At 55.5% G+C, this 22266-nt stretch overlaps 1 long non-coding RNA gene across 8 annotated transcripts; it reads left to right on the top strand.

Moving 5' to 3' along the window:
• On the top strand, positions 1 to 22099 carry LOC127931576 (uncharacterized). Of its 8 annotated transcripts, XR_008141852.1 has the most exons (6): positions 1 to 405; positions 2092 to 2226; positions 2515 to 2667; positions 3564 to 3762; positions 21025 to 21248; positions 21786 to 22099. It is a non-coding gene; the product is annotated as an uncharacterized LOC127931576 (long non-coding RNA). The 8 variants fall into 8 exon arrangements; XR_008141850.1 differs by lacking the exons at positions 1 to 405; positions 2092 to 2226; positions 3564 to 3762 and adding an exon at positions 8635 to 8698 and having other exon boundaries at positions 2392 to 2706; XR_008141853.1 differs by lacking the exons at positions 1 to 405; positions 2092 to 2226 and having other exon boundaries at positions 2392 to 2706; positions 3699 to 3762.
• The last annotated feature ends 167 nt before the right edge of the window (positions 22100 to 22266 follow it).

Genomic DNA, 22266 nt, shown 5'->3' with positions numbered 1-22266 from the left:
CTAGTGGATAGAGTGTAGAGGTGGTAGGGTAGCCTAGTGGTTAGAGTGTAGAGGCGGCAGGTAGCCTAGTGATTAGAGTGTAGAGGCGGCAGGTAGCCTAGTGGTTAGAGTGTAGAGGAGGCAGGTAGCCTAGTGGTTAGAGTGTAGAGGCGGCAGGTAGCCTAGTGGTTAGAGTGTAGAGGCGGCAGGTAGCCTAGTGGTTAGAGTGTAGAGGCGGCAGGTAGCCTAGTGATTAGAGTGTAGAGGCGGCAGGTAGCCTAGTGGTTAGAGTGTAGAGGAGGCAGGTAGCCTAGTGGTTAGAGTGTAGAGGCGGCAGGTAGCCTAGTGGTTAGAGTGTAGAGGAGGCAGGTAGCCTAGTGGTTAGAGTGTAGAGGAGGCAGGTAGCCTAGTGGTTAGAGTGTAGAGGTGGCAGGTAGCCTAGTGATTAGAGTGTAGAGGGGGCAGGTAGCCTAGTGGTTAGAGCGTAGAGGCGGCAGGTAGCCTAGTGATTAGAGCGTAGAGGTGGCAGGTAGCCTAGTGATTAGAGTGTAGAGGCGGCAGGTAGCCTAGTGATTAGAGTGTAGAGGAGGCAGGTAGCCTAGTGGTTAGAGTGTAGAGGTGGCAGGTAGCCTAGTGATTAGAGTGTAGAGGCGGCAGGTAGCCTAGTGGTTAGAGTGTAGAGGCGGCAGGTAGCCTAGTGGTTAGAGTGTAGAGGCGGCAGGTAGCCTAGTGATTAGAGTGTAGAGGTGGCAGGTAGCCTAGTGATTAGAGTGTAGAGGAGGCAGGTAGCCTAGTGGTTAGAGTGTAGAGGTGGTAGGGTAGCCTAGTGGTTAGAGTGTAGAGGTGGTAGGGTAGCCTAGTGGATAGAGTGTAGAGGCGGCAGGTAGCCTAGTGGATAGAGTGTAGAGGTGGTAGGGTAGCCTAGTGGTTAGAGTGTAGAGGCGGCAGGTAGCCTAGTGATTAGAGTGTAGAGGCGGCAGGTAGCCTAGTGGTTAGAGTGTAGAGGAGGCAGGTAGCCTAGTGATTAGAGTGTAGAGGCGGCAGGTAGCCTAGTGGTTAGAGGTGGCAGGTAGCCTAGTGGTTAGAGTGTAGAGGTGGCAGGTAGCCTAGTGGTTAGAGTGTAGAGGCGGCAGGTAGCCTAGTGGATAGAGTGTAGAGGTGGTAGGGTAGCCTAGTGGTTAGAGTGTAGAGGCGGCAGGTAGCCTAGTGATTAGAGTGTAGAGGCGGCAGGTAGCCTAGTGGTTAGAGTGTAGAGGAGGCAGGTAGCCTAGTGGTTAGAGTGTAGAGGCGGCAGGTAGCCTAGTGGTTAGAGTGTAGAGGCGGCAGGTAGCCTAGTGGTTAGAGTGTAGAGGCGGCAGGTAGCCTAGTGATTAGAGTGTAGAGGCGGCAGGTAGCCTAGTGGTTAGAGTGTAGAGGAGGCAGGTAGCCTAGTGGTTAGAGTGTAGAGGCGGCAGGTAGCCTAGTGGTTAGAGTGTAGAGGAGGCAGGTAGCCTAGTGGTTAGAGTGTAGAGGAGGCAGGTAGCCTAGTGGTTAGAGTGTAGAGGTGGCAGGTAGCCTAGTGATTAGAGTGTAGAGGGGCAGGTAGCCTAGTGGTTAGAGCGTAGAGGCGGCAGGTAGCCTAGTGATTAGAGCGTGGTGGCAGGTAGCCTAGTGATTAGAGTGAGGCGGCAGGTAGCCTAGTGATTAGAGTGTAGAGGAGGCAGGTAGCCTAGTGGTTAGAGTGTAGAGGTGGCAGGTAGCCTAGTGATTAGAGTGTAGGCGGCAGGTAGCCTAGTGGTTAGAGTGTAGAGGCGGCAGGTAGCCTAGTGGTTAGAGTGTAGAGGCGGCAGGTAGCCTAGTGGTTAGAGTGTAGAGGTGGTAGGGTAGCCTAGTGGTTAGAGTGTAGAGGCGGCAGGTAGCCTAGTGGTTAGAGCGTAGAGGCGGCAGGTAGCCTAGTGGTTAGAGCGTAGAGGTGGTAGGGTAGCCTAGTGGTTAGAGTGTAGAGGCGGCAGGTAGCCTAGTGGTTAGAGTGTAGAGGCGGCAGGTAGCCTAGTGGTTAGAGTGTAGAGGCGGCAGGTAGCCTAGTGATTAGAGTGTAGAGGCGGCAGGTAGCCTAGTGGTTAGAGTGTAGAGGAGGCAGGTAGCCTAGTGGTTAGAGTGTAGAGGAGGTAGGTAGCCTAGTGGTTAGAGTGTAGAGGAGGCAGGTAGCCTAGTGGTTAGAGTGTAGAGGAGGCAGGTAGCCTAGTGGTTAGAGTGTAGAGGTGGCAGGTAGCCTAGTGATTAGAGTGTAGAGGTGGCAGGTAGCCTAGTGGTTAGAGTGTAGAGGCGGCAGGTAGCCTAGTGATTAGAGCGTAGAGGTGGCAGGTAGCCTAGTGATTAGAGTGTAGAGGCGGCAGGTAGCCTAGTGATTAGAGTGTAGAGGAGGCAGGTAGCCTAGTGGTTAGAGTGTAGAGGTGGCAGGTAGCCTAGTGATTAGAGTGTAGAGGTGGCAGGTAGCCTAGTGGTTAGAGTGTAGAGGTGGCAGGTAGCCTAGTGGTTAGAGTGTAGAGGTGGCAGGTAGCCTAGTGGTTAGAGTGTAGAGGCGGCAGGTAGCCTAGTGGTTAGAGTGTAGAGGCGGCAGGTAGCCTAGTGGTTAGAGTGTAGAGGCGGCAGGTAGCCTAGTGGTTAGAGTGTAGAGGTGGCAGGTAGCCTAGTGGTTAGAGTGTAGAGGTGGCAGGTAGCCTAGTGGTTAGAGTGTAGAGGTGGCAGGTAGCCTAGTGGTTAGAGTGTAGAGGCGGCAGGTAGCCTAGTGGTTAGAGTGTAGAGGCGGCAGGTAGCCTAGTGGTTAGAGTGTAGAGGCGGCAGGTAGCCTAGTGATTAGAGTGTAGAGGCGGCAGGTAGCCTAGTGGTTAGAGTGTAGAGGAGGCAGGTAGCCTAGTGATTAGAGTGTAGAGGCGGCAGGTAGCCTAGTGGTTAGAGTGTAGAGGCGGCAGGTAGCCTAGTGATTAGAGCGTAGAGGTGGCAGGTAGCCTAGTGATTAGGGTGTAGAGGCGGCAGGTAGCCTAGTGGTTAGAGTGTAGAGGCGGCAGGTAGCCTAGTGATTAGAGTGTAGAGGTGGCAGGTAGCCTAGTGATTAGAGTGTAGAGGTGGCAGGTAGCCTAGTGATTAGAGTGTAGAGGTGGCAGGTAGCCTAGTGGTTAGAGTGTAGAGGTGGCAGGTAGCCTAGTGGTTAGAGTGTAGAGGTGGCAGGTAGCCTAGTGGTTAGAGTGTAGAGGCGGCAGGTAGCCTAGTGGTTAGAGTGTAGAGGTGGCAGGTAGCCTAGTGATTAGAGTGTAGAGGTGGCAGGTAGCCTAGTGGTTAGAGTGTAGAGGTGGCAGGTAGCCTAGTGATTAGAGTGTAGAGGTGGCAGGTAGCCTAGTGATTAGAGTGTAGAGGCGGCAGGTAGCCTAGTGGTTAGAGTGTAGAGGCGGCAGGTAGCCTAGTGGTTAGGGTGTAGAGGCGGCAGGTAGCCTAGTGGTTAGAGTGTAGAGGCGGCAGGTAGCCTAGTGGTTAGAGTGTAGAGGTGGCAGGTAGCCTAGTGGTTAGAGTGTAGAGGCGGCAGGTAGCCTAGTGGTTAGAGTGTAGAGGAGGCAGGTAGCCTAGTGGTTAGAGTGTAGAGGTGGCAGGTAGCCTAGTGGTTAGAGTGTAGAGGCGGCAGGTAGCCTAGTGGTTAGAGTGTAGAGGCGGCAGGTAGCCTAGTGGTTAGAGTGTAGAGGCGGCAGGTAGCCTAGTGGTTAGAGTGTAGAGGAGGCAGGTAGCCTAGTGGTTAGAGCGTAGAGGTGGCAGGTAGCCTAGTGGTTAGAGTGTAGAGGCGGCAGGTAGCCTAGTGGTTAGAGTGTAGAGGCGGCAGGTAGCCTAGTGGTTAGAGTGTAGAGGCGGCAGGTAGCCTAGTGGTTAGAGTGTAGAGGAGGCAGGTAGCCTAGTGGTTAGAGTGTAGAGGCGGCAGGTAGCCTAGTGGTTAGAGTGTAGAGGCGGCAGGTAGCCTAGTGGTTAGAGTGTAGAGGCGGCAGGTAGCCTAGTGGTTAGAGTGTAGAGGCGGCAGGTAGCCTAGTGGTTAGAGTGTAGAGGCGGCAGGTAGCCTAGTGGTTAGAGTGTAGAGGCGGCAGGTAGCCTAGTGGTTAGAGTGTAGAGGGGCAGGTAGCCTAGTGGTTAGAGTGTAGAGGCGGCAGGTAGCCTAGTGGTTAGAGTGTAGAGGCGGCAGGTAGCCTAGTGGTTAGAGTGTAGAGGCGGCAGGTAGCCTAGTGGTTAGAGTGTAGAGGGGGCAGGTAGCCTAGTGGTTAGAGTGTAGAGGCGGCAGGTAGCCTAGTGGTTAGAGTGTAGGCGGCAGGTAGCCTAGTGGTTAGAGTGTAGAGGGGCAGGTAGCCCAGTGGTTAGAGTGTAGAGGCGGCAGGTAGCCTAGTGGTTAGAGTGTAGAGGCGGCAGGTAGCCTAGTGGTTAGAGTGTAGAGGGGGCAGGTAGCCTAGTGGTTAGAGTGTAGAGGCGGCAGGTAGCCTAGTGGTTAGAGTGTAGAGGGGGCAGGTAGCCTAGTGGTTAGAGTGTAGAGGCGGCAGGTAGCCTAGTGGTTAGAGTGTAGTCGCGGCAGGTAGCCTAGTGGTTAGAGTGTAGAGGCGGCAGGTAGCCTAGTGGTTAGGGTGTAGAGGCGGCAGGTAGCCTAGTGGTTATAGTGTAGAGGGGGCAGGTAGCCTAGTGGTTAGAGTGTAGAGGCGGCAGGTAGCCTAGTGGTTAGAGTGTAGAGGGGCAGGTAGCCTAGTGGTTAGAGTGTAGAGGCGGGAGGTAGCCTAGTGGTTAGAGTGTAGTCGCGGCAGGTAGCCTAGTGGTTAGAGTGTAGAGGCGGCAGGTAGCCTAGTGGTTAGGGTGTAGAGGCGGCAGGTAGCCTAGTGGTTAGAGTGTATAGGCTGCAGGTAGCCTAGTGGTTAGAGTGTAGAGGCGGCAGGTAGCCTAGTGGTTAGAGTGTAGAGGCGGCAGGTAGCCTAGTGGTTAGAGGAGGCAGATAACCTAGTGGTTAGAGGAGGCAGGTAGCCTAGTGGTTAGAGTATAGTCGCGGCAGGTAGCCTAGTGGTTAGAGCGTAGAGGCGGCAGGTAGCCTAGTGGTTAGGGTGTAGAGGCGGCAGGTAGCCTAGTGGTTAGAGTGTAGAGGCGGCAGGTAGCCTAGTGGTTAGAGTGTAGAGGCGGCAGGTAGCCTAGTGGTTAGAGGAGGCAGGTAACCTAGTGGTTAGAGGAGGCAGGTAGCCTAGTGGTTAGAGTGTAGTCGCGGCAGGTAGCCTAGTGGTTAGAGCGTAGAGGCGGCAGGTAGCCTAGTGGTTAGGGTGTAGAGGCGGCAGGTAGCCTAGTGGTTAGAGTGTATAGGCTGCAGGTAGCCTAGTGGTTAGAGTGTAGAGGCGGCAGGTAGCCTAGTGGTTAGAGTGTAGAGGCGGCAGGTAGCCTAGTGGTTAGAGGAGGCAGGTAACCTAGTGGTTAGAGGAGGCAGGTAGCCTAGTGGTTAGAGTGTAGAGGGGGCAGGTAGCCTAGTGGTTAGAGTGTAGAGGCGGCAGGTAGCCTAGTGGTTAGAGTGTAGTCGCGGCAGGTAGCCTAGTGGTTAGAGTGTAGAGGCGGCAGGTAGCCTAGTGGTTAGGGTGTAGAGGCGGCAGGTAGCCTAGTGGTTATAGTGTAGAGGGGGCAGGTAGCCTAGTGGTTAGAGTGTAGAGGCGGCAGGTAGCCTAGTGGTTAGAGTGTAGAGGGGGCAGGTAGCCTAGTGGTTAGAGTGTAGAGGCGGGAGGTAGCCTAGTGGTTAGAGTGTAGTCGCGGCAGGTAGCCTAGTGGTTAGAGTGTAGAGGCGGCAGGTAGCCTAGTGGTTAGGGTGTAGAGGCGGCAGGTAGCCTAGTGGTTAGAGTGTATAGGCTGCAGGTAGCCTAGTGGTTAGAGTGTAGAGGCGGCAGGTAGCCTAGTGGTTAGAGTGTAGAGGCGGCAGGTAGCCTAGTGGTTAGAGGAGGCAGGTAACCTAGTGGTTAGAGGAGGCAGGTAGCCTAGTGGTTAGAGTGTAGTCGCGGCAGGTAGCCTAGTGGTTAGAGCGTAGAGGCGGCAGGTAGCCTAGTGGTTAGGGTGTAGAGGCGGCAGGTAGCCTAGTGGTTAGAGTGTATAGGCTGCAGGTAGCCTAGTGGTTAGAGTGTAGAGGCGGCAGGTAGCCTAGTGTTTAGAGTGTAGAGGCGGCAGGTAGCCTAGTGGTTAGAGGAGGCAGGTAACCTAGTGGTTAGAGGAGGCAGGTAGCCTAGTGGTTAGAGTGTAGTCGCGGCAGGTAGCCTAGTGGTTAGAGCGTAGAGGCGGCAGGTAGCCTAGTGGTTAGGGTGTAGAGGCGGCAGGTAGCCTAGTGGTTAGAGCGTAGAGGCGGCAGGTAACCTAGTGGTTAGAGCGTAGAGGCGGCAGGTAGCCTAGTGGTTAGAGCGTAGAGGCGGCAGGTAGCCTAGTGGTTAGAGTGTAGAGGGGGCAGGTAGCCTAGTGGTTAGAGTGTATACGCTGCAGGTAGCCTAGTGGTTAGAGTGTAGGCGGCAGGTAGCCTAGTGGTTGGTTAGAGTGGTTAGAGGAGGCAGGTAACCTAGTGGTTAGAGTGTAGGGGGCAGGTAGCCTAGTGGTTAGAGTGAGGCGGCAGGTAGCCTAGTGGTTAGAGTGTAGAGGGGCAGGTAGCCTAGTGGTTAGAGTGTAGAGGCGGCAGGCAGCCTAGTGGTTAGAGTGTAGTCGCGGCAGGTAGCCTAGTGGTTAGAGTGTGGGCGGCAGGTAGCCTAGTGGTTAGAGTGGTTAGAGTGTAGAGGGGGCAGGTAGCCTAGTGGTTAGAGTGTATAGGCTGCAGGTAGCCTAGTGGTTAGAGTGTAGAGGCGGCAGGTAGCCTAGTGGTTAGAGTGTAGAGGCGGCAGGTAGCCTAGTGGTTAGAGTGGTTAGAGGAGGCAGGTAACCTAGTGGTTAGAGGAGGCAGGTAGCCTAGTGGTTAGAGTGTAGGCGGCAGGTAGCCTAGTGGTTAGAGCGTGTAGCCTAGTGGTTAGGGTGTAGAGGCGGCAGGTAGCCTAGTGGTTAGAGTGTATAGGCTGCAGGTAGCCTAGTGGTTAGAGTGTGGAGGCGGCAGGTAGCCTAGTGGTTAGAGTGTAGAGGCGGCAGGTAGCCTAGTGGTTAGAGGAGGCAGGTAACCTAGTGGTTAGAGAGGCAGGTAGCCTAGTGGTTAGAGTGTAGTCGCGGCAGGTAGCCTAGTGGTTAGAGCGTAGAGGCGGCAGGTAGCCTAGTGGTTAGGGTGTAGAGGCGGCAGGTAGCCTAGTGGTTAGAGCGTAGAGGCGGCAGGTAACCTAGTGGTTAGAGCGTAGAGGCGGCAGGTAGCCTAGTGGTTAGAGCGTAGAGGCGGCAGGTAGCCTAGTGGTTAGCAGGTAGCCTAGTGGTTAGGTGCGCTGCAGGTAGCCTAGTGGTTGGTGTAGAGGCGGAGGTAGCAGGTAGCCTAGTGGTTAGAGGAGGCAGGTAACCTAGTGGTTAGAGTGTAGAGGGGGCAGGTAGCCTAGTGGTTAGGGTGTAGAGGCGGCAGGTAGCCTAGTGGTTAGAGTGTAGAGGCGGCAGGTAGCCTAGTGGTTAGAGTGGAGGCGGCAGGTAGCCTAGTGGTTAGAGTGTAGTCGCGACAGGTAGCCTAGTGGTTAGAGCGTAGAGGCGGCAGGTAGCCCTAGTTGGTTAGAGGCGGCAGGTAAGTGGTTAGAGTGTAGAGGGGGCAGGTAGCCTAGTGGTTAGAGTGTATAGGCTGCAGGTAGCCTAGTGGTTAGAGTGTAGGCGGCAGGTAGCCTAGTGGTTAGAGTGTAGAGGCGGCAGGTAGCCTAGTGGTTAGAGGAGGCAGGTAACCTAGTGGTTAGAGGAGGCAGGTAGCCTAGTGGTTAGAGTGTAGTCGCGGCAGGTAGCCTAGTGGTTAGAGCGTAGAGGCGGCAGGTAGCCTAGTGGTTAGAGCGTAGAGGGGGCAGGTAGCCTAGTGGTTAGAGTGTATAGGCTGCAGGTAGCCTAGTGGTTAGAGTGTAGAGGCGGCAGGTAGCCTAGTGGTTAGAGTGTAGAGGCGGCAGGTAGCCTAGTGGTTAGAGGAGGCAGGTAACCTAGTGGTTAGAGGAGGCAGGTAGCCTAGTGGTTAGGGTGTAGAGGCGGCAGGTAGCCTAGTGGTTAGAGCGTAGAGGCGGCAGGTAGCCTAGTGGTTAGAGGAGGCAGGTAGCCTAGTGGTTAGAGTGTAGTCGCGACAGGTAGCCTAGTGGTTAGAGCGTAGAGGCGGCAGGTAGCCTAGTGGTTAGAGCGTAGAGGGGGCAGGTAGCCTAGTGGTTAGAGTGTATAGGCTGCAGGTAGCCTAGTGGTTAGAGTGTAGAGGCGGCAGGTAGCCTAGTGGTTAGAGCGTAGAGGCGGCAGGTAGCCTAGTGATTAGAGGAGGCAGGTAGCCTAGTGGTTAGAGGTCGCGGCAGGTAGCCTAGTGGTTAGAGCGTAGAGGCGGCAGGTAGCCTAGTGGTTAGGGTGTAGAGGCGGCAGGTAGCCTAGTGGTTAGAGCGTAGAGGCGGCAGGTAGCCTAGTGGTTAGAGCGTAGAGGCGGCAGGTAGCCTAGTGGTTAAGCGTAGAGGCGGCAGGTAGCCTAGTGGTTAGAGCGTAGAGGCGGCAGGTAGCCTAGTGGTTGGAGCGTAGAGGCGGCAGGTAGCCTAGTGGTTAGAGTGTAGAGGTGGCAGGTAGCCTAGTGGTTAGAGCGTAGAGGTGGCAGGTAGCCTAGTGGTTAGCGTAGAGGTGGCAGGTAGAGTGGTTAGAGCGTAGAGGTGGCAGGTAGCCTAGTGGTTAGAGTGTAGAGGCGGCAGGTAGCCTAGTGGTTAGAGTGTAGAGGTGGCAGGTAGCCTAGTGGTTAGAGTGTAGAGGAGGCAGGTAGCCTAGTGGTTAGAGTGTGGTTAGGGTGTAGAGGCGGCAGGTAGCCTGGTGGTTAGAGTGTAGAGGCGGCAGTTAGCCTAGTGGTTAGAGCGTAGAGGAGGCAGGTAGCCTAGTGGTTAGAGTGTAGAGGCGGCAGGTAGCCTAGTGGTTAGAGCATAGTCGCGGCAGGTAGCCTAGTGGTTAGAGTGTAGAGGCGGCAGGTAGCCTAGTGGTTAGAGCATAGTCGCGGCAGGTAGCCTAGTGGTTAGAGCGTAGTCGCGGCAGGTAGCCTAGTGGTTAGAGCATAGTCGCGGCAGGTAGCCTAGTGGTTAGAGCATAGTCGCGGCAGGTAGCCTAGTGGTTAGAGTGTAGAGGCGGCAGGTAGCCTAGTGGTTAGAGTGTAGTCGCGGCAGGTAGCCTAGTGGTTAGAGTGTAGAGGTGGTAGGGTAGCCTAGTGGTTAGAGTGTAGAGGTGGTAGGGTAGCCTAGTGGTTAGATTGTAGGCGGCAGGTAGCCTAGTGGTTAGAGTGTAGAGGCGGCAGGTAGCCTAGTGGTTAGAGTGTAGAGGAGGCAGGTAGCCTAGTGGTTAGAGTGTAGAGGCGGCAGGTAGCCTAGTGGTTAGAGTGTAGAGGCGGCAGGTAGCCTAGTGGATAGAGTGTAGAGGTGGTAGGGTAGCCTAGTGGTTAGAGTGTAGAGGCGGCAGGTAGCCTAGTGATTAGAGTGTAGAGGCGGCAGGTAGCCTAGTGGTTAGAGTGTAGAGGAGGCAGGTAGCCTAGTGATTAGAGTGTAGAGGCGGCAGGTAGCCTAGTGATTAGAGTGTAGAGGTGGCAGGTAGCCTAGTGGTTAGAGTGTAGAGGTGGCAGGTAGCCTAGTGGTTAGAGTTTAGAGGCGGCAGGTAGCCTAGTGGATAGAGTGTAGAGGTGGTAGGGTAGCCTAGTGGTTAGAGTGTAGAGGCGGCAGGTAGCCTAGTGATTAGAGTGTAGAGGCGGCAGGTAGCCTAGTGGTTAGAGTGTAGAGGAGGCAGGTAGCCTAGTGGTTAGAGTGTAGAGGCGGCAGGTAGCCTAGTGGTTAGAGTGTAGAGGCGGCAGGTAGCCTAGTGGTTAGAGTGTAGAGGCGGCAGGTAGCCTAGTGATTAGAGTGTAGAGGCGGCAGGTAGCCTAGTGGTTAGAGTGTAGAGGAGGCAGGTAGCCTAGTGGTTAGAGTGTAGAGGCGGCAGGTAGCCTAGTGGTTAGAGTGTAGAGGAGGCAGGTAGCCTAGTGGTTAGAGTGTAGAGGAGGCAGGTAGCCTAGTGGTTAGAGTGTAGAGGTGGCAGGTAGCCTAGTGATTAGAGTGTAGAGGGGGCAGGTAGCCTAGTGGTTAGAGCGTAGAGGCGGCAGGTAGCCTAGTGATTCGAGCGTAGAGGTGGCAGGTAGCCTAGTGATTAGAGTGTAGAGGCGGCAGGTAGCCTAGTGATTAGAGTGTAGAGGAGGCAGGTAGCCTAGTGGTTAGAGTGTAGAGGTGGCAGGTAGCCTAGTGATTAGAGTGTAGAGGCGGCAGGTAGCCTAGTGGTTAGAGTGTAGAGGCGGCAGGTAGCCTAGTGGTTAGAGTGTAGAGGCGGCAGGTAGCCTAGTGGATAGAGTGTAGAGGTGGTAGGGTAGCCTAGTGGTTAGAGTGTAGAGGCGGCAGGTAGCCTAGTGATTAGAGTGTAGAGGCGGCAGGTAGCCTAGTGGTTAGAGTGTAGAGGAGGCAGGTAGCCTAGTGGTTAGAGTGTAGAGGCGGCAGGTAGCCTAGTGGTTAGAGTGTAGAGGCGGCAGGTAGCCTAGTGGTTAGAGTGTAGAGGCGGCAGGTAGCCTAGTGATTAGAGTGTAGAGGCGGCAGGTAGCCTAGTGGTTAGAGTGTAGAGGAGGCAGGTAGCCTAGTGGTTAGAGTGTAGAGGCGGCAGGTAGCCTAGTGGTTAGAGTGTAGAGGAGGCAGGTAGCCTAGTGGTTAGAGTGTAGAGGAGGCAGGTAGCCTAGTGGTTAGAGTGTAGAGGTGGCAGGTAGCCTAGTGATTAGAGTGTAGAGGGGGCAGGTAGCCTAGTGGTTAGAGCGTAGAGGCGGCAGGTAGCCTAGTGATTAGAGCGTAGAGGCGGCAGGTAGCCTAGTGGTTAGAGTGTAGAGGCGGCAGGTAGCCTAGTGGTTAGAGTGGGCGGCAGGTAGCCTAGTGGTTAGAGTGTAGAGGCGGCAGGTAGCCTAGTGGTTAGAGTGTAGGCGGCAGGTAGCCTAGTGGTTAGAGTGTAGAGGCGGCAGGTAGCCTAGTGGTTAGAGTGTAGGCGGCAGGTAGCCTAGTGGTTAGAGTGTAGAGGTGGCAGGTAGCCTAGTGGTTAGAGTGTAGAGGCGGCAGGTAGCCTAGTGGTTAGAGTGTAGAGGCGGCAGGTAGCCTAGTGGTTAGAGTGTAGGCGGCAGGTAGCCTAGTGATTAGAGTGTAGGCGGCAGGTAGCCTAGTGGTTAGAGTGTAGAGGAGGCAGGTAGCCTAGTGATTAGAGTGTAGAGGCGGCAGGTAGCCTAGTGGTTAGAGTGTAGAGGCGGCAGGTAGCCTAGTGATTAGAGCGTAGAGGTGGCAGGTAGCCTAGTGATTAGGGTGTAGAGGCGGCAGGTAGCCTAGTGGTTAGAGTGTAGAGGCGGCAGGTAGCCTAGTGATTAGAGCGTAGAGGTGGCAGGTAGCCTAGTGATTAGAGTGTAGAGGTGGCAGGTAGCCTAGTGATTAGAGTGTAGAGGTGGCAGGTAGCCTAGTGGTTAGAGTGTAGAGGTGGCAGGTAGCCTAGTGGTTAGAGTGTAGAGGTGGCAGGTAGCCTAGTGATTAGAGTGTAGAGGTGGCAGGTAGCCTAGTGGTTAGAGTGTAGAGGTGGCAGGTAGCCTAGTGATTAGAGTGTAGAGGTGGCAGGTAGCCTAGTGATTAGAGTGTAGAGGTGGCAGGTAGCCTAGTGATTAGAGTGTAGAGGTGGCAGGTAGCCTAGTGATTAGAGTGTAGAGGTGGCAGGTAGCCTAGTGGTTAGAGTGTAGAGGTGGCAGGTAGCCTAGTGGTTAGGGTGTAGAGGCGGCAGGTAGCCTAGTGGTTAGGGTGTAGAGGCGGCAGGTAGCCTAGTGGTTAGAGTGTAGAGGTGGCAGGTAGCCTAGTGGTTAGAGTGTAGAGGCGGCAGGTAGCCTAGTGGTTAGAGTGTAGAGGTGGCAGGTAGCCTAGTGATTAGAGTGTAGAGGTGGCAGGTAGCCTAGTGATTAGAGTGTAGAGGCGGCAGGTAGCCTAGTGGTTAGAGCGTAGAGGCGGCAGGTAGCCTAGTGGTTAGAGTGTAGAGGCGGCAGGTAGCCTAGTGGTTAGAGTGTAGAGGCGGCAGGTAGCCTAGTGGTTAGAGCGTAGAGGTGGCAGGTAGCCTAGTGGTCAGAGTGTGAGGCGGCAGGTAGCCTAGTGGTTAGAGTGTAGAGGCGGCAGGTAGCCTAGTGGTTAGAGTGTAGAGGCGGCAGGTAGCCTAGTGGTTAGAGTGTAGAGGTGGCAGGTAGCCTAGTGGTTAGAGTGTAGAGGCGGCAGGTAGCCTAGTGGTTAGAGTGTAGAGGCGGCAGGTAGCCTAGTGGTTAGAGTGTAGAGGCGGCAGGTAGCCTAGTGGTTAGAGTGTAGAGGCGGCAGGTAGCCTAGTGGTTAGAGTGTAGAGGCGGCAGGTAGCCTAGTGGTTAGAGTGTAGAGGCGGCAGGTAGCCTAGTGGTTAGAGTGTAGGGGGAAGGTAGCCTAGTGGTTAGAGTGTAGAGGCGGCAGGTAGCCTAGTGGTTAGAGTGTAGAGGCGGCAGGTAGCCTAGTGGTTAGAGTGTAGAGGCGGCAGGTAGCCTAGTGGTTAGAGTGTAGAGGCGGCAGGTAGCCTAGTGGTTAGAGTGTAGAGGCTGCAGGTAGCCTAGTGGTTAGAGTGTAGAGGCGGCAGGTAGCCTAGTGGTTAGAGTGTAGAGGGGGCAGGTAGCCCAGTGGTTAGAGTGTAGAGGCGGCAGGTAGCCTAGTGGTTAGAGTGTAGTCGCAGCAGGTAGCCTAGTGGTTAGAGTGTAGAGGCGGCAGGTAGCCTAGTGGTTAGGGTGTAGAGGCGGCAGGTAGCCTAGTGGTTAGAGTGTAGAGGGGGCAGGTAGCCTAGTGGTTAGAGTGTAGAGGCGGCAGGTAGCCTAGTGGTTAGAGTGTAGAGGCGGCAGGTAGCCTAGTGGTTAGAGTGTAGAGGCGGCAGGTAGCCTAGTGGTTAGGGTGTAGAGGCGGCAGGTAGCCTAGTGGTTAGAGTGTAGAGGGGGCAGGTAGCCTAGTGGTTAGAGTGTAGAGGCGGCAGGTAGCCTAGTGGTTAGAGTGTAGAGGGGGCAGGTAGCCTAGTGGTTAGAGTGTAGAGGCGGGAGGTAGCCTAGTGGTTAGAGTGTAGTCGCGGCAGGTAGCCTAGTGGTTAGAGTGTAGAGGCGGCAGGTAGCCTAGTGGTTAGGGTGTAGAGGCGGCAGGTAGCCTAGTGGTTAGAGTGTATAGGCTGCAGGTAGCCTAGTGGTTAGAGTGTAGAGGCGGCAGGTAGCCTAGTGGTTAGAGTGTAGAGGCGGCAGGTAGCCTAGTGGTTAGAGGAGGCAGGTAACCTAGTGGTTAGAGGAGGCAGGTAGCCTAGTGGTTAGAGTATAGTCGCGGCAGGTAGCCTAGTGGTTAGAGCGTAGAGGCGGCAGGTAGCCTAGTGGTTAGGGTGTAGAGGCGGCAGGTAGCCTAGTGGTTAGAGTGTAGAGGCGGCAGGTAGCCTAGTGGTTAGGGTGTAGAGGCGGCAGGTAGCCTAGTGGTTATAGTGTAGAGGGGGCAGGTAGCCTAGTGGTTAGAGTGTAGAGGCGGCAGGTAGCCTAGTGGTTAGGGTGTAGAGGCGGCAGGTAGCCTAGTGGTTATAGTGTAGAGGGGGCAGGTAGCCTAGTGGTTAGAGTGTAGAGGCGGCAGGTAGCCTAGTGGTTAGAGTGTAGAGGGGGCAGGTAGCCTAGTGGTTAGAGTGTAGAGGCGGGAGGTAGCCTAGTGGTTAGAGTGTAGTCGCAGCAGGTAGCCTAGTGGTTAGAGTGTAGAGGCGGCAGGTAGCCTAGTGGTTAGGGTGTAGAGGCGGCAGGTAGCCTAGTGGTTAGAGTGTATAGGCTGCAGGTAGCCTAGTGGTTAGAGTGTAGAGGCGGCAGGTAGCCTAGTGGTTAGAGTGTAGAGGCGGCAGGTAGCCTAGTGGTTAGAGGAGGCAGGTAACCTAGTGGTTAGAGGAGGCAGGTAGCCTAGTGGTTAGAGTATAGTCGCGGCAGGTAGCCTAGTGGTTAGAGCGTAGAGGCGGCAGGTAGCGCCTAGTGGTTAGGGTGTAGAGGCGGCAGGTAGCCTAGTGGTTAGAGTGTAGAGGCGGCAGGTAGCCTAGTGGTTAGAGTGTAGAGGCGGCAGGTAGCCTAGTGGTTAGAGGAGGCAGGTAACCTAGTGGTTAGAGGAGGCAGGTAGCCTAGTGGTTAGAGTGTAGTCGCGGCAGGTAGCCTAGTGGTTAGAGCGTAGAGGCGGCAGGTAGCCTAGTGGTTAGGGTGTAGAGGCGGCAGGTAGCCTAGTGGTTAGAGTGTATAGGCTGCAGGTAGCCTAGTGGTTAGAGTGTAGAGGCGGCAGGTAGCCTAGTGGTTAGAGTGTAGAGGCGGCAGGTAGCCTAGTGGTTAGAGGAGGCAGGTAACCTAGTGGTTAGAGGAGGCAGGTAGCCTAGTGGTTAGAGTGTAGAGGGGCAGGTAGCCTAGTGGTTAGAGTGTAGAGGCGGCAGGTAGCCTAGTGGTTAGAGTGTAGTCGCGGCAGGTAGCCTAGTGGTTAGAGTGTAGAGGCGGCAGGTAGCCTAGTGGTTAGGGTGTAGAGGCGGCAGGTAGCCTAGTGGTTATAGTGTAGAGGGCAGGTAGCCTAGTGGTTAGAGTGTAGAGGCGGCAGGTAGCCTAGTGGTTAGAGTGTAGAGGCTGCAGGTAGCCTAGTGGTTAGAGTGTAGAGGCGGCAGGTAGCCTAGTGGTTAGAGTGTAGAGGGCAGGTAGCCCAGTGGTTAGAGTGTGGGCGGCAGGTAGCCTAGTGGTTAGAGTGTAGTCGCAGCAGGTAGCCTAGTGGTTAGAGTGTAGAGGCGGCAGGTAGCCTAGTGGTTAGGGTGTAGAGGCGGCAGGTAGCCTAGTGGTTATAGTGTAGAGGGGGCAGGTAGCCTAGTGGTTAGAGTGTAGAGGCGGCAGGTAGCCTAGTGGTTAGAGTGTAGAGGGGCAGGTAGCCTAGTGGTTAGAGTGTAGAGGCGGGAGGTAGCCTAGTGGTTAGAGTGTAGTCGCGGCAGGTAGCCTAGTGGTTAGAGTGTAGAGGCGGCAGGTAGCCTAGTGGTTAGGGTGTAGAGGCGGCAGGTAGCCTAGTGGTTAGAGTGTATAGGCTGCAGGTAGCCTAGTGGTTAGAGTGTAGAGGCGGCAGGTAGCCTAGTGGTTAGAGTGTAGAGGCGGCAGGTAGCCTAGTGGTTAGAGGAGGCAGGTAACCTAGTGGTTAGGGAGGCAGGTAGCCTAGTGGTTAGAGTGTAGTCGCGGCAGGTAGCCTAGTGGTTAGAGCGTAGAGGCGGCAGGTAGCCTAGTGGTTAGGGTGTAGAGGCGGCACGTAGCCTAGTGGTTAGAGTGTATAGGCTGCAGGTAGCCTAGTGGTTAGAGTGTAGGCGGCAGGTAGCCTAGTGGTTAGAGTGTAGAGGCGGCAGGTAGCCTAGTGGTTAGAGGAGGCAGGTAACCTAGTGGTTAGAGGAGGCAGGTAGCCTAGTGGTTAGAGTGTAGTCGCGGCAGGTAGCCTAGTGGTTAGAGCGTAGAGGCGGCAGGTAGCCTAGTGGTTAGGGTGTAGAGGCGGCAGGTAGCCTAGTGGTTAGAGCGTAGAGGCGGCAGGTAACCTAGTGGTTAGAGCGTAGAGGGCGGCAGGTAGCCTAGTGGTTAGAGCGTAGAGGCGGCAGGTAGCCTAGTGGTTAGAGTGTAGAGGGCAGGTAGCCTAGTGGTTAGGTGTATACGCTGCAGGTAGCCTAGTGGTTAGAGTGTAGAGGCGGCAGGTAGCCTAGTGGTTAGAGTGTAGGGCGGCAGGTAGCCTAGTGGTTAGAGGAGGCAGGTAACCTAGTGGTTAGAGTGTAGAGGGGCAGGTAGCCTAGTGGTTAGAGTGTAGAGGCGGCAGGTAGCCTAGTGGTTAGAGTGTAGAGGGGCAGGTAGCCTAGTGGTTAGAGTGTAGAGGCGGCAGGCAGCCTAGTGGTTAGAGTGTGAGTGCCTAGTCGCGGCAGGTAGCCTAGTGGTTAGAGTGTAGAGGCGGCAGGTAGCCTAGTAGTTAGGGTGTAGAGGCGGCAGGTAGCCTAGTGGTTAGAGTGTAGAGGGGCAGGTAGCCTAGTGGTTAGAGTGTATAGGCTGCAGGTAGCCTAGTGGTTAGAGTGTAGAGGCGGCAGGTAGCCTAGTGGTTAGAGTGTAGAGGCGGCAGGTAGCCTAGTGGTTAGAGGAGGCAGGTAACCTAGTGGTTAGAGGAGGCAGGTAGCCTAGTGGTTAGAGTGTAGTCGCGGCAGGTAGCCTAGTGGTTAGAGCGTAGAGGCGGCAGGTAGCCTAGTGGTTAGAGCGTAGAGGGGGCAGGTAGCCTAGTGGTTAGAGTGTATAGGCTGCAGGTAGCCTAGTGGTTAGAGTGTAGAGGCGGCAGGTAGCCTAGTGGTTAGAGTGTAGAGGCGGCAGGTAGCCTAGTGGTTAGAGGAGGCAGGTAACCTAGTGGTTAGAGGAGGCAGGTAACCTAGTGGTTAGGCGGCAGGTAGCCTAGTGGTTAGAGCGTAGAGGCGGCAGGTAGCCTAGTGGTTAGAGTGTAGAGGCGGCAGGTAGCCTAGTGGTTAGAGTGTAGGCGGCAGGTAGCCTAGTGGTTAGAGTGTAGAGGGGTAGGTAGCCTAGTGGTTAGAGTGTAGAGGGGGCAGGTAGCCTAGTGGTTAGAGTGTAGAGGCGGCAGGTAGCCTAGTGGTTAGAGTGTAGAGGCGGCAGGTAGCCTAGTGGTTAGAGTGTAGAGGCGGCAGGTAGCCTAGTGGTTAGAGTGTAGAGGCTGCAGGTAGCCTAGTGGTTAGAGTGTAGAGGCGGCAGGTAGCCTAGTGGTTAGAGTGTAGAGGGGGCAGGTAGCCCAGTGGTTAGAGTGTAGAGGCGGCAGGTAGCCTAGTGGTTAGAGTGTAGTCGCAGCAGGTAGCCTAGTGGTTAGAGTGTAGAGGCGGCAGGTAGCCTAGTGGTTAGAGTGTAGAGGCGGCAGGTAGCCTAGTGGTTAGAGTGTAGAGGGGGCAGGTAGCCTAGTGGTTAGAGTGTAGAGGCGGCAGGTAGCCTAGTGGTTAGAGTGTAGAGGCGGCAGGTAGCCTAGTGGTTAGAGTGTAGAGGGGGGAGGTAGGCTAGTGGTTAGGGTGTAGAGGGCGGCAGGTAGCCTAGTGGTTATAGTGTAGAGGGGGCAGGTAGCCTAGTGGTTAGAGTGTAGAGGCGGCAGGTAGCCTAGTGGTTAGAGTGTAGAGGGGGCAGGTAGCCTAGTGGTTAGAGTGTAGAGGCGGGAGGTAGCCTAGTGGTTAGAGTGTAGTCGCGGCAGGTAGCCTAGTGGTTAGAGTGTAGAGGCGGCAGGTAGCCTAGTGGTTAGGGTGTAGAGGCGGCAGGTAGCCTAGTGGTTAGAGTGTATAGGCTGCAGGTAGCCTAGTGGTTAGAGTGTAGAGGCGGCAGGTAGCCTAGTGGTTAGAGTGTAGAGGCGGCAGGTAGCCTAGTGGTTAGAGGAGGCAGGTAACCTAGTGGTTAGAGGAGGCAGGTAGCCTAGTGGTTAGAGTATAGTCGCGGCAGGTAGCCTAGTGGTTAGAGCGTAGAGGCGGCAGGTAGCCTAGTGGTTAGGGTGTAGAGGCGGCAGGTAGCCTAGTGGTTAGAGTGTAGAGGGCGGCAGGTAGCCTAGTGGTTAGGGTGTAGAGGCGGCAGGTAGCCTAGTGGTTATAGTGTAGAGGGGGCAGGTAGCCTAGTGGTTAGAGTGTAGAGGCGGCAGGTAGCCTAGTGGTTAGGGTGTAGAGGCGGCAGGTAGCCTAGTGGTTATAGTGTAGAGGGGCAGGTAGCCTAGTGGTTAGAGTGTAGAGGCGGCAGGTAGCCTAGTGGTTAGAGTGTAGAGGGGGCAGGTAGCCTAGTGGTTAGAGTGTAGAGGCGGGAGGTAGCCTAGTGGTTAGAGTGTAGTCGCAGCAGGTAGCCTAGTGGTTAGAGTGTAGAGGCGGCAGGTAGCCTAGTGGTTAGGGTGTAGAGGCGGCAGGTAGCCTAGTGGTTAAAGTGTATAGGCTGCAGGTAGCCTAGTGGTTAGAGTGTAGAGGCGGCAGGTAGCCTAGTGGTTAGAGTGTAGAGGCGGCAGGTAGCCTAGTGGTTAGAGGAGGCAGGTAACCTAGTGGTTAGAGGAGGCAGGTAGCCTAGTGGTTAGAGTATAGTCGCGGCAGGTAGCCTAGTGGTTAGAGCGTAGAGGCGGCAGGTAGCCTAGTGGTTAGGGTGTAGAGGCGGCAGGTAGCCTAGTGGTTAGAGTGTAGAGGCGGCAGGTAGCCTAGTGGTTAGAGTGTAGAGGCGGCAGGTAGCCTAGTGGTTAGAGGAGGCAGGTAACCTAGTGGTTAGAGGAGGCAGGTAGCCTAGTGGTTAGAGTGTAGTCGCGGCAGGTAGCCTAGTGGTTAGAGCGTAGAGGCGGCAGGTAGCCTAGTGGTTAGGGTGTAGAGGCGGCAGGTAGCCTAGTGGTTAGAGTGTATAGGCTGCAGGTAGCCTAGTGGTTAGAGTGTAGAGGCGGCAGGTAGCCTAGTGGTTAGAGTGTAGAGGCGGCAGGTAGCCTAGTGGTTAGAGGAGGCAGGTAACCTAGTGGTTAGAGGAGGCAGGTAGCCTAGTGGTTAGAGTGTAGAGGGGCAGGTAGCCTAGTGGTTAGAGTGTAGAGGCGGCAGGTAGCCTAGTGGTTAGAGTGTAGTCGCGGCAGGTAGCCTAGTGGTTAGAGTGTAGAGGCGGCAGGTAGCCTAGTGGTTAGGGTGTAGAGGCGGCAGGTAGCCTAGTGGTTATAGTGTAGAGGGCAGGTAGCCTAGTGGTTAGAGTGTAGAGGCGGCAGGTAGCCTAGTGGTTAGAGTGTAGAGGGGGCAGGTAGCCTAGTGGTTAGAGTGTAGAGGCGGGAGGTAGCCTAGTGGTTAGAGTGTAGTCGCGGCAGGTAGCCTAGTGGTTAGAGTGTAGAGGCGGCAGGTAGCCTAGTGGTTAGGGTGTAGAGGCGGCAGGTAGCCTAGTGGTTAGAGTGTATAGGCTGCAGGTAGCCTAGTGGTTAGAGTGTAGAGGCGGCAGGTAGCCTAGTGGTTAGAGTGTAGAGGCGGCAGGTAGCCTAGTGGTTAGAGGAGGCAGGTAACCTAGTGGTTAGAGGAGGCAGGTAGCCTAGTGGTTAGAGTGTAGTCGCGGCAGGTAGCCTAGTGGTTAGAGCGTAGAGGCGGCAGGTAGCCTAGTGGTTAGGGTGTAGAGGCGGCACGTAGCCTAGTGGTTAGAGTGTATAGGCTGCAGGTAGCCTAGTGGTTAGAGTGTAGGCGGCAGGTAGCCTAGTGGTTAGAGTGTAGAGGCGGCAGGTAGCCTAGTGGTTAGAGGAGGCAGGTAACCTAGTGGTTAGAGGAGGCAGGTAGCCTAGTGGTTAGAGTGTAGTCGCGGCAGGTAGCCTAGTGGTTAGAGCGTAGAGGCGGCAGGTAGCCTAGTGGTTAGGGTGTAGAGGCGGCAGGTAGCCTAGTGGTTAGAGCGTAGAGGCGGCAGGTAACCTAGTGGTTAGAGCGTAGAGGCGGCAGGTAGCCTAGTGGTTAGAGCGTAGAGGCGGCAGGTAGCCTAGTGGTTAGAGTGTAGAGGGGGCAGGTAGCCTAGTGGTTAGATTGTATACGCTGCAGGTAGCCTAGTGGTTAGAGTGTAGAGGCGGCAGGTAGCCTAGTGGTTAGAGTGTAGAGGCGGCAGGTAGCCTAGTGGTTAGAGGGAGGCAGGTAACCTAGTGGTTAGAGTGTAGAGGGGGCAGGTAGCCTAGTGGTTAGAGTGTAGAGGCGGCAGGTAGCCTAGTGGTTAGAGTGTAGAGGGGGCAGGTAGCCTAGTGGTTAGAGTGTAGAGGCGGCAGGCAGCCTAGTGGTTAGAGTGTAGTCGCGGCAGGTAGCCTAGTGGTTAGAGTGTAGAGGCGGCAGGTAGCCTAGTAGTTAGGGTGTAGAGGCGGCAGGTAGCCTAGTGGTTAGAGTGTAGAGGGGGCAGGTAGCCTAGTGGTTAGAGTGTATAGGCTGCAGGTAGCCTAGTGGTTAGAGTGTAGAGGCGGCAGGTAGCCTAGTGGTTAGAGTGTAGAGGCGGCAGGTAGCCTAGTGGTTAGAGGAGGCAGGTAACCTAGTGGTTAGAGGAGGCAGGTAGCCTAGTGGTTAGAGTGTAGTCGCGGCAGGTAGCCTAGTGGTTAGAGCGTAGAGGCGGCAGGTAGCCTAGTGGTTAGAGCGTAGAGGGGCAGGTAGCCTAGTGGTTAGAGTGTATAGGCTGCAGGTAGCCTAGTGGTTAGAGTGTAGAGGCGGCAGGTAGCCTAGTGGTTAGAGTGTAGAGGCGGCAGGTAGCCTAGTGGTTAGAGGAGGCAGGTAACCTAGTGGTTAGAGGAGGCAGGTAGCCTAGTGGTTAGGGTTAGAGGCGGCAGGTAGCCTAGTGGTTAGAGCGTAGAGGCGGCAGGTAGCCTAGTGGTTAGAGGAGGCAGGTAGCCTAGTGGTTAGAGTGTAGTCGCGACAGGTAGCCTAGTGGTTAGAGCGTAGAGGCGGCAGGTAGCCTAGTGGTTAGAGCGTAGAGGGGGCAGGTAGCCTAGTGGTTAGAGTGTATAGGCTGCAGGTAGCCTAGTGGTTAGAGTGTAGAGGCGGCAGGTAGCCTAGTGGTTAGAGTGTAGAGGCGGCAGGTAGCCTAGTGGTTAGAGGAGGCAGGTAGCCTAGTGGTTAGAGTGTAGTCGCGGCAGGTAGCCTAGTGGTTAGAGCGTAGAGGCGGCAGGTAGCCTAGTGGTTAGGGTGTAGAGGCGGCAGGTAGCCTAGTGGTTAGAGCGTAGAGCCGGCAGGTAGCCTAGTGGTTAGAGCGTAGAGGCGGCAGGTAGCCTAGTGGTTAAAGCGTAGAGGCGGCAGGTAGCCTAGTGGTTAGAGCGTAGAGGCGGCAGGTAGCCTAGTGGTTGGAGCGTAGAGGCGGCAGGTAGCCTAGTGGTTAGAGTGTAGAGGTGGCAGGTAGCCTAGTGGTTAGAGCGTAGAGGTGGCAGGTAGCCTAGTGGTTAGAGCGTAGAGGTGGCAGGTAGCCTAGTGGTTAGAGCGTAGAGGTGGCAGGTAGCCTAGTGGTTAGAGTGTAGAGGCGGCAGGTAGCCTAGTGGTTAGAGTGTAGAGGTGGCAGGTAGCCTAGTGGTTAGAGTGTAGAGGAGGCAGGTAGCCTAGTGGTTAGAGTGTAGAGGCGGCAGGTAGCCTAGTGGTTAGAGTGTAGAGGCGGCAGGTAGCCTAGTGGTTAGAGTGTAGAGGCGGCAGTTAGCCTAGTGGTTAGAGCGTAGAGGTGGCAGGTAGCCTAGTGGTTAGGGTGTAGAGGCGGCAGGTAGCCTGGTGGTTAGAGTGTAGAGGCGGCAGTTAGCCTAGTGGTTAGAGCGTAGAGGAGGCAGGTAGCCTAGTGGTTAGAGTGTAGAGGCGGCAGGTAGCCTAGTGGTTAGAGCATAGAGGCGGCAGGTAGCCTAGTGGTTAGAGGCGGCAGGTAGCCTAGTGGTTAGAGTGTAGTCGCGGCAGGTAGCCTAGTGGTTAGAGCGTAGAGGCGGCAGGTAGCCTAGTGGTTAGGGTGTAGAGGCGGCAGGTAGCCTAGTGGTTAGAGCGTAGAGGCGGCAGGTAGCCTAGTGGTTAGAGCGTAGAGGCGGCAGGTAGCCTAGTGGTTAGAGCGTAGAGGCGGCAGGTAGCCTAGTGGTTAGAGCGTAGAGGCGGCAGGTAGCCTAGTGGTTGGAGCGTAGAGGCGGCAGGTAGCCTAGTGGTTAGAGTGTAGAGGTGGCAGGTAGCCTAGTGGTTAGAGTGTAGAGGTGGCAGGTAGCCTAGTGGTTAGAGCGTAGAGGTGGCAGGTAGCCTAGTGGTTAGAGCGTAGAGGTGGCAGGTAGCCTAGTGGTTAGAGTGTAGAGGCGGCAGGTAGCCTAGTGGTTAGAGTGTAGAGGTGGCAGGTAGCCTAGTGGTTAGAGTGTAGAGGAGGCAGGTAGCCTAGTGGTTAGAGTGTAGAGGCGGCAGGTAGCCTAGTGGTTAGAGTGTAGAGGCGGCAGGTAGCCTAGTGGTTAGAGTGTAGAGGCGGCAGTTAGCCTAGTGGTTAGAGCGTAGAGGTGGCAGGTAGCCTAGTGGTTAGGGTGTAGAGGCGGCAGGTAGCCTGGTGGTTAGAGTGTAGAGGCGGCAGTTAGCCTAGTGGTTAGCAGCGTAGAGGAGGCAGGTAGCCTAGTGGTTAGAGCATAGTCGCGGCAG

This window comes from Oncorhynchus keta, chromosome 8 (genome assembly GCF_023373465.1).
Source record: "Oncorhynchus keta strain PuntledgeMale-10-30-2019 chromosome 8, Oket_V2, whole genome shotgun sequence".
Taxonomy (NCBI): domain Eukaryota; kingdom Metazoa; phylum Chordata; class Actinopteri; order Salmoniformes; family Salmonidae; genus Oncorhynchus; species Oncorhynchus keta.
Note: the sequence above shows the minus strand (reverse complement) of the source record. Positions and strands in the feature narration are given on the sequence as shown.